The sequence below is a fragment of the Pristiophorus japonicus genome, chromosome 11, assembly GCF_044704955.1.
Source record: "Pristiophorus japonicus isolate sPriJap1 chromosome 11, sPriJap1.hap1, whole genome shotgun sequence".
Taxonomy (NCBI): Eukaryota; Metazoa; Chordata; class Chondrichthyes; family Pristiophoridae; genus Pristiophorus; species Pristiophorus japonicus.
This window is the reverse complement of record NC_091987.1, coordinates 115,587,119-115,597,961: the sequence shown is the minus strand read 5'-3', so window position 1 is coordinate 115,597,961 and position 10,843 is coordinate 115,587,119.

Here is a 10,843-nt window from a genome sequence, read left to right as displayed (position 1 = left end):
TGCATTCAACACCGTTTTACAAATGGAAATTGATCGCAGAGTGACATTTGGAAAGGAGCGACTTTGAATGTGTTCAGCTGGAACAACAGTCCTGAGGCACAGCAGCAAGGTGCTGCACCCACCCCCAATCCAATCCAGTAATGCTGGAAATGGGAAGGATGCTCGTGCCCCCATGTAAACCATCTTAACCCTGGGATTTAGGACGGGTTGGGGCCTGCAGCAAACTGGCAGCCAGAGGTTTCACATGTCCTGCCACGCCATCCGACAGTGGAGTGCGGCCCCATGTACTTTGAGACTAAAGTATTTGATTTTGCTTGAGATAGTGCTCAGATAAGCTTGGGGCATAAATTCATCTCGGTCGGTGGTGCAGAACGGTGGTATTGGATCAGCCGCCTATCATTCATCTCTCCTGATTTTCATTTCCATTGGAGTCAATGATTATTATTATGAGAGGTATGCTAACATAGTGGCCCATAAATTCCGGCCTACCCGGGTCTGTATTGAGTGTGTACAGACCTGGGAAGGCATCGCAAAAGCCGGTTTTCAGCGCACAATGCGCATGCGCTGAAAATCGGCTTTTCCGGTCTGCTTGACAGACCCTCTGTATCTCGGGAGCGAGGACATTTGCAAGGGCAAGATTGCGGTATTTGTTAAGTATGGAAGAACTCCACAAGACTGAGTACTGTGAGCTAAAACTGATGTGACCTTAGTCTCTTTAATACAACTCCAGAGTGCCTAAGCAGCATGGCAGACAACCTTTTATACTCCCTTGCACAAGGTGTGCAGGTGACCCTTGGGCTTCAACAGTTGCGCCCTCTGGTGGCAAGTCTTAACCAGTTACAATGTTTACATACATAACATCACTCCCCCCCCCAAATTCTTTGATACAAATTATTTACAAGTTGAGACGATCTGGGGCCCTATGCTCCCTGGTTGATCATCTGAGTTCAAACTCTGGCATGGGTGAGTTGGTCAGACCATTGCTGCACTGCGGTGCGGCTGGTCTGACAGGACTGTTGGGAATGGTGGGTTCATCCTCTTGAGTGACAGTGAGGTCGATTGCTGGTTGGATGTGTGTTGGTGGATCGATGATGGTGATGTCCTCTTCAGGTTGTCCCTGGTTGTCGGTGAACCTCAGTTTCGTCTGATCCAAATGCTTTCTGCACGTTTGTCCATTCAATAGTTTGACTATAAACACTCTATTCCCCTCCTTGGCCAAGACAGTGCTAGCAACCCATTTAGGTCCATGACCGTAATTCAGGACAAACACAGGGTCATTATCAATGTCACGCGATACAGCCGCGTGATCGTGGTACATGTTTTGCCGGTGACGCTGGGTTTCCACATGATCATTTAGATCTGGGTGGACTAGGGAGAGCCTGGTTTTAAGTGCTCTCTTCATTAACAATTCAGCAGGGGGAATCCCAGTGAGCGAGTGGGGTCACGTCCGGTAGCTGAGCAGAACCTGAGATAAGCGGGTCTGCAAGGAGCCTTCCGTCACACGTTTCAAGCTCTGCTTGATAGTTTGGACTGCCCGTTCCGCTTGAACGTTGGATGCGGGCTTAAACGGGGCAGACCTAACATGCTTGATGCCATTGCGGGTCACTCGTTGAATTCCGAGCTGGTGAAACACGGTCCATTGTCACTGACAAGGACGTCGGGCAAGCCATGGGAGCGAACATAGCCCGTAGGCTTTCAATGGTGGCAGGGGATATGCTGGATGACATGATTATGCATTCGATCCATTTAGAGTAAGCGTCCACTACAACTAAAAACATCTTTCCTAGAAAGTGGCCAGCAAAATCTACGTGGATCCTAGACCACGGTTTGGAGGGCCATGACCACAGACTCAATGAAGCCTCCCTTGGTGCATTGCTCAGTTGTGAGCATGTGTTGCACTGGTGTACATATGACTCTAATGCCGAGTCAATGCCGGGCCACCAAACATGCGACCTGGCTATAGCCTTCATCATGACTATGCCTGGGTGCATATTGTGTAGGTCGCGTAGAAATGTTTCCCTACCTTTTTTTGGCAAAACCACGCGATTACCCCATAAGAGACAATCCGACTGGATGGACATTTCATCTTTGCGTCGGTGAAACGGCTTAATTTAATTTGCATTTCCCCGCGAACTGCCGACCAGCTCCCATTGAGGACGCAACCTTTTACAAGTGATAGCACAGGCTCCTGGCTGGTCCAGGTCCTGATCTGACGAGCAGTGATGGGTGACCCCTCGCTCTCAAAAGCATCCATGACCAGAAGCAAGTTTGCGGCTGCACCATTTCCACCCCGGTAGTGGGCAATGGTAGCCGAATGAGGGCATCAGCACAGTTCTCCGTGCCTGGTCTGTGGCGGATAACATAGTCATAGGTGGACAATGTTATTGCCCATCTTTGGATGCGGGGTGAAGCATTGGTGTTTATACCTTTACTTTCTTTAAAACAGCGAAATGAGCAGCTTGCGGTCGGTTTCAAGCTCAAACCGAAGTCCAAATAGGTATTGGTGCATTTTCTTAACCCCATATACATATGCTAATGCCTCTTTCTCGACCATACTGTAGGCTCTTTCAGCCTTAGACAGGCTTCTAGATGCGTGTGCAACCGGTTGAAGTTTGCCCGATACATTGGTTTGCTGTAACACACACCTGACCCCGTACGAAGATGCAAGACAAACTAGCACTAATCGTTTACACGGGTCATACAGTATAAGTAACTTGTTAGAACAAAGTAGGTTTCTGGCCTTCTCAAAGGCTGCCTCTTGAGATTTACCCCAAACCCAGTCATCACCCTTACGTAGCAACATGTGCAATGGTTCCAGCAAAGTGCTTAACCCGGGTAGAAAGTTACCAAAATAGCTGAGGAGTCCCAGGAATGAATGCAGCTCCGTCACATTCTGTGGTCTGGGTGCATTCTTGATGGCCTCTGTCTTTGAGACCGTGGGTCTGATGCCGTCTGCCGCAATCTTTCTCCCCAAAAATTCGGCCACTGGCGCCAGGAAAACACACTTGGAACATTTCAGCCTGAGTCCCACTCTGTCTAGTCAACTTAAAAACCTCTTCCAGGTTGTGCAGGTGTTCGGTGGTGTCACAACCGGTGATCAGGATGTTGTCTTGAAACACAACGATGCACGGAACCGATTTCAGCAGACTCTCCATGTTCCTCTGGAAGATGGCAGCAGCCGAGCGAATCCCAAATGGGCACTTGTGGTATATAAACAGTCCTTTGTGCGTGTTGCTGCACGTCAATCTTTTTGAAAATTCAGCCAGCTCCTGCGGAGGTTATGCCCAACTTGGTGAATGAATTCCCCCTTCCAAAGGTTGCAACACCGGAACAATCGGACTGGCCCACTCGTTGAACTCGACTGGCGATATGATTCCCTCTTATTGAAGTCTGTCCAGTTCGATCTCGACTTTCTCCCTCATCATATATGGAACCGCTCGAGCCTTGTGATGAACGGGCCTTGCATCGGGGACTAGATGGATCTGCACCTTGGCGCCTGTGAAGTTGCTGATGCCTGGTTCAAATAGCGACGGAAACTTGCTCAGCATTTGGGGGCATGAAGCATCATCCACTGAAGATAGTGCTTTGATGTCGTCCCAGTTCCATCGAATCTTTCCCAGCCAGCTTCTGCTGAGTAGTGTTGGGCCATCGCCTGGTTCAAATCATGCGCAGCTCCATTGTACGATACCTTAACTGCCGCACTGCCAATGACTGGTATGAGCTCTTTGGTGTAGGTGTGCAGCTTTGTCTGAATCGGGCTCAGTTTGGGCCTTTGTGCCTTGTTGCCCCACAGTTTCTCAAAAGCCTTCTGGCTCATAATTGACTGACTCGCCCCCATGTCCAACTTCATTTATACCGGAATACCATTCAATTTGACTTTCAGCATAATAGGAATGCTCTTGGTGGTGAAGATGTGTACCCTATACGCTTCTTCCTTGGGTGGAGTTGCTTCTCTTGTTTGTTCTCCGTGATCCGCACCGGATCGATCATCCTCTGCCGACTCTGCTACGTGGTGAGTTGCAGCACTCTTGCACATTCGCTGGAGGTGTCCCATTGTTTCACAGCCTTTGCACGCATAGTGCTTGAATTGACATTGATGGGCTCGATGATTACCCCCGCAGTGCCAACATGGTGCTATGGATTTGCATTCACGCCCAATGATGAACTCGGAGTCATTCTAGGTCTTGCAGCTGCAGACGTGTAGGCCCTACCATATGCAGTTCTGCCTGCTAGCGATGTTATTTTATGCACAGTACTTGCCGGTGAACTTCGATGCTGGGAAGATATCTGTCTGGTATTATCGCTCGTGGATATGAATGCCTGGGCTATCGTGATGGCCTTGCTCAGGTCTAGGGATTCGGCAGACAGCAGTTTGCAAAGAATGACCTTATGGCCGATGCCAAGCACAAAAAAGTCCTGCAGCATTTCCCCCAAAAATCCAGCAAATTTGCAAGTTCCCACAAGGCGTCTCAGGTCAGCGACATAACTCGCCACATCCTGGCCCTTGGCGCGGTGGTGCGTGTAGAAGCAATACCTGGCCATTAAGACACTCTCCTTCGGCTTGAGGTGTTCCCGAACCAGTGTACACAACTCTGTATAGATCTTCTCCCTGGTTTCTCCAGTGCTAGCAGATTCTTGATGAGGCCGTTTATTGTGGACCCACACACGGTGAGGAGAATCGCCCTGCGCTTGATCGCTGTATTGTCTCCATCCAGCTCGTTGGCCACGAAGTACTGGTCGAAACACTCAACGGGGGCTTCTCAATCATCATCCTCTACAAATCTCTCTAAAATACCAATGGCAGCCATGACCACGTGAAAGTTCATAATCTGTTACTCGTCGCCAATTGTTAAGTATGGAAGAACTCCACAAGACTGAGTACTGTGAGCTAAAACTGATGCGACCTTAGTCTCTTTAATACAACTCCAGAGTGCCTAAGCAGCATGGCAGACAACCTTTCATACTCCCTTGCATGAGGTGTGCAGGTGGCCTTGGGCCTCCAACAGTTGCACCCTCTGGTGGCAAGTCTTACACAGTTATAATGTTTACATACATAACAGTATTTACCCATATCTTGCCCAGCAAATGTCCTGAAAACTCTTGCGCCTGATAAAAGCAGGCGCATAGCCTACTTTTACAGGCGTAAGAGTTTTAAAACATATAAAAATATATAAAAATAAAATTAAAAAAAACATATTTTATTGTTTAAAAACCCTGCCCACTATGGTAAGTTTATTTTAAACCATCATTTTAAAAACTTTTTTAAAAATCAGAATTTTTTTTTTTTAAATATTTATTAACTTTAATTTCAATTCATTTTAATTAGTTGAGGTGTGTTTTTTATTTTTTTATTATGGTGTTTAGTGTGTTTTTTTTCCTCATTAATAGCAATGAGAACTCGTAGATACGGAGTTCTCATTGCTATTAATGGGAATGCTGTGGAATACTTTACCTGATTGGTTGCACGTGACTGCACCTTCTCCTTGGGAACCTCGAGGACGGGAGCATGCTCCGCAGCGCGGGAAGAGAAGTTCTCCCCACCGGAATCGCCATTTCCTCCAGGACCACCAAGTAAATTCGTAAAGATTCTCCGGTCGGAGGCGTTTGTCCAAAAGAAGCCTCCGACCGGAATTTCAGGGCCAATGTTGGATGGGAATGGCATTATAAGCCACATGCTGTACTCTGAGCAATGAAATAACATTAAGATTGAACCAGGAAGAAGATGGAGTTTCACTGACTGAATAGAGTCATATAGAGTCATTATGGCACAGAAGGAGCCAATTCAGCCCATCGAGTACTACAACGACACTCAGAATTTGGTGCAGCGAATACTCCCTGTGTTGTGGAAGCTCCTCAATATTTCAATATTATTAATTAGACATAGAGCTGTGGAGGCTGGGTCAATGAATATATTCAAGGCAGAGACAGACAGAATTTTGAACTACAGGGGAGTCAAGGGTTATGGGGAGCAGGCAGGAAAGTGGAGTTGAGGCCAAGATCAGATCAGCCATGATCTTATTGAATGGCAGAGGAGGCTCGAGGGGCCTTATTTCTTATGTTCTTATTAAAGATCTTGAGATTTGCAGGAAGCAAGGATCAAATAAAATGACCACTAGGAGTTTGAATACAAATGTATGGAAAGATATATTAAACTGAAATGTGCAGATAGCTTTAAGCAAACTCACAATTAGTTTCAGCCCGGTATTGATGGAAGTAGCAAACAGCACAGTTAGCATTATGGATGATTGAAAGCGAGTAAAAAGATTGAAATTTAATCAAATTAATCAAGTGTTGTCAAAAACCATAAGAACACACAGTGAATGGTTTATAGAAGCCATCTTAACCATGAAATTAAATGACAACCTTACTCTCCCTGCAATCCATTACTTCTTATAAGATAGAATGTGTTTTAACAAGATTAAACCACACTAATAACAGTAACGGTAATGTCAGTTACATTGATTGAAGATGCCATAACTAAAATAACATTCACAATAGCGAAGAATTAGTAAATTATTTTGGAGTTGGAAATTGCAACCCTCAGAATACTGAGGCTATAAGACATAATATACAGTTCTACCTTTGAAACAATGTTATGGGGTGAATTTCTTCATCTTTTACAGTTCTAGAACAATTCTAGCAAATTGGCTGCCTCATTTACCTACAACACGGTGACTACATTCCAATAATTATTTATTGGCTGTAATGCTCTTTGAGATGTCCTGAGAATGTGAAAGGCTCAATATAAATAAAAGAGGTTTCTTTTTTTTATATAAATGCTAGTCTCTCTCTAGTAAAGGCTCCTTTGCTGTAGTATTCTTCCATGAGCGGGAGGCACCATCAGTGCTTTGGCCAAGTGACTATTATTCATGTGAGGATCTTGACAGTGCATGCTTTCTGGCTTTTTGTCATAACCAAACCCAATCCTGCCCTCACTTGAGTTGCACAATAGCATATCCAGCTGGGATGGCAGGATATCACTCAGGAGCAGAACCAAAACCGTGCTTGATTTTGACCTCCCTAATCTAAGTCACTAAAGTCAACTATGCTGTATCAGCAGCTGAGATCAGCTATCTAAGCAGAGACCAGATATCAAACCTGGAATTTTCCCGGTTAGTAAGACTCAATTATTCATTGGTCTATTGTGAGACTTTGTCGGGTATTTCCACAATCCTACACTCCCAGTGAAGAGCTGTCCTTGTAGGAGCACAGGTCAGAATAACAAGGCTAAACTGTTGCAACCCTGTCTATGACCTGCCCTCCCTTTGAGCACAATGATCATCATCATAGACAGTCCCTCGAAATCAAGGAAGACTTGCTTCCACTCTAAAAGTGAGTTCTTAGGTGACTGAACAGTTCAATATGGGAATTATAGTCTCTATCACAGGTGGGACAGGTAGTCATTGAAGGAAAGGGTGGGTGGGACTGGTTTGCCGCACGCTCCTTCCGCTGCCTGCGCTTGCTTTCTGCATGCTCTCGGCGACGAGACTCGAGGTGCTCAGCGTCCTCCCGGATGCTCTTCCTCCACTTTGGCCAAGTACTCCCAGGTGTCGGTGGGGATGTTGCATTTTATCAAGGAGGCTTTGAGAGTGTCCTTGAAATGTTTCCTCTGCCCACCTGCAGCTCGCTTGCTGTGTAGGAGTTCTGAGTAGAGCGCTTGCTTTGGGAATCTTGTGTCAGGCATGCGAACAATGTGGCCTGCCCAACAGAGCTGGTTGAGTGTGGTCAGTGCTTCAATGTAGAGATGTTGCCCTGATCGAGGACACTAACGTTGATGCGTCTGTCCTCCCAGGGGATTTGCAGGATCTTGCGGAGACATCGGTGGTGATATTTCTCCAGCGATTTGAAGTGTCTACTGTATATAGTCCACATCTCTGAGCCATTCAGGAGGGCGAGTATCACTACAGCCCTGTAGACCATAAGCTTGGTGCCAGATTTGAGATCCTGATCTTCGAACACTCTCTTCCTTAAGCGGCCAAAGGCTGCACTGGCGCACTGGAGGTGGTGTTGAACCTCGTCGTCGATGTCTGTCCTTGCTGGTAATAGGCTCCCGAGGTATGGAAAGTGGTCCACATTGTCCAGGGCCGCGCCGTGGATCTTGATGACTGGAGGGCAGTGCTATGTGGCAGGGTCAGGTTGGTGGAGGAGCTTTGTCTTACAGATGTTTAGTGTAAGGCCCATGCTTTCATACGCCTCAGTGAAGATGTTGACTATGACTTGAAGTTCAGCCTCTGAAAATGCTCAGACGCAAGCATTGTCCGCGTACTATAGCTCGACGACAGAGGATGGGACCGTCTTGGATCTGACCTGGAGACGACGAAGGTTGAACAGGTTCCCACTGGTTCGATAGTTTAGTTCCACTCCAGCGGGGAGCTTGTTGAGTGTGAGGTGGAGCATTACAGCGAGGAAGATTGAGAAGAGGGTTGGCGCGATGACGCAGCCCTGCTTGACCCCGGTGCAGACGTGGATTGGGTCTGTGGTGGATCTGTTGGTCAGGATCATGGCTTGCATGTCATCGTGGAGCAGGCGGAGGATGGTGACAAACCTTTGGGGGGCAGCAACATAGTCCCGCACGGTTGCCAGTGTCAAAGGCCTTTGTAAGGTCAAAGAAGGTCATGTACAAGGGTTGGTACAATATACCTGCAGGGAAGATGGGATCATGAAATTACCCTTTATATTTTGTCACTAGAGCGGTCCACTGAATCATTTAATGCAGTTTTTAATCCATATTTGGTATTAATTCTCATATTTCTCAATAGAGTTATGTGAAGATAATCACATTGCGAAACAAAAATGTATCTTAACACGTCATTAGCCTGTGACATTGAATAATTTGGCAAGTGACATTAACAAGTCCCTGGAGCCCAGTCATTGTGTGTTAATGCATATTTTGATTTGCCATGCTCTATCGTGATACAATGGTGCCAAGAGGAGTGATGCCTGACTAAACATGCCTGATGAGGTGGCCTACTAATAGCATAAAATGAAATGAGACCTGACATATCCACTAGCACTCTAGCTTTTCTTGCTAAATTAATATTATCAGGGGCAGAATTTATAGCAAATTGTTAAATATTGAAATGAAAATTGGGTTTAAATAAGATAAGGTTGCAATATCTAAACCAATTGTTGCTGACAATGTTGACCTCCCAGTTTGTCAACAGGATCATAAACTGGAGTCACCATTTTGAACCAACAGAGAAGGAAGGAGTACACCCGATGATTGTCGTGAGAACTCACGCATGGTCCTCGCCTGAGTGTCAATAATATTTTCTTGACAGGTTCTCTAGCAGGACCAGAGGACAGATTTAGTACTGTTACAGTGACTGTGACATTACTCTTCATGATTGAGCCCTAAACTTGCATTTCAAATACCTATGGAATGAAATAGTACAATGCACATTAGCACAGTGATACACTGACGCCTTCTTACATTCCTCTGGCTGCAATTTTAACAAGGTTTTCAATTTATTTAAAATCAATGGGCCAATATCTTTTATGCTAATACTAGCCGAGGAATTTGATGTAAACACCTTAGTGTGTTGACATGCTAATATATAGTTCACCCAGTTAGAGATTAAAAGTCTATATCAATTAAATTCTTAAGACTTGACTTCGGATAACTGAAAAGGGTATCTAGTCAACAAAAGGACTGCATCTAAACTGAAAAAGGCAGAATTCTGGAGGTGGGATTTAAGGCAGGGCAGGACACAAACTGACCTCCTCATTTGTATTAAGGTGTATCACTGCTATGCTCATGGTTTACCGGGATCATTGTTTATCCCCATTGCCAAATGACATGGTGTGATGGAGTAGAAGTAGCAGCTATATGTTATTTATGTATGCTGGACAGAAATTTGCCTTATGACCACTATGGCAATGGTATGGAAGTGAACTTATTGGCATGTAATGTGACTATAGTATGGAGGTAGATTTTTAGTATCTCGCTGTCTTAAAGGGTCCCTCGGGAAAGGAATCACCCCTATTAAGTCTCCCCGATGGCTCAGTGTGTTTATCCAATCAGTAGCTGAGCCTTATTGATCAGCAAGGTTTGATAACCGTCTTTCGACAGTTTACCACAGAAGTTTAAGCTGTACCTGAAGCAGAAATGAAGTTAATCTTATCTAACAGTAAAGTCTCAAAAGAGAAGGAATGTGAACTATGGAGAAGAAGGTGGAGCTGAAAAAAAGCTTGGCTGTGATAAATGCCCATAGCAGGCCAGAATCTGGGTTGACTTTTCCATTGTTGAAGTCTGGTTTCTTCCTATACTGGAATTCATGATCTTTTCCATTATGATTCCAGAGGTCCAGTGAAAAGTGACATATTTTACAAACAAGTGGGCGGTGGGGGGGTGGGGAATGGCGGAGAGAACCTTTGTGATGTTTTCCCAATTCCCACCACGACTTCCGGCAGTTCGGTGGAAACTCTGGGCTTTCCACTGATCATCCACTAAAGTGTCGGCAGGAGATCAGGAGAACCCCAAAAAATTCCACACCAAGATTTAGGCATTCACCAAAGGTCACTTTAGCTAACTGCAGTGGAATATAGTTGAGAATCTTTGCAATACGTGGATAGGACAGCCCTTAATCTTGGGCAAATAATATGAGAAACAAATCAAATATGTTTTGGATTTGTGAAGGAGCCAATCATGCTGACCTTTGGTTTTTCCCAAAATATTTATCTTTGACAGGAATGTAGATTTGGTTCTAATGCCCTTGAAAACTTTGAGAACTGAATCCATTTAACCATTCTACATCTTAGAAATGCATCTGGTAAAGACGAAACCTTAACTTGTGGCATCTGTTTTATGCAGCTTGAAGGGTTGTGTTCCTGTCCCTATAAA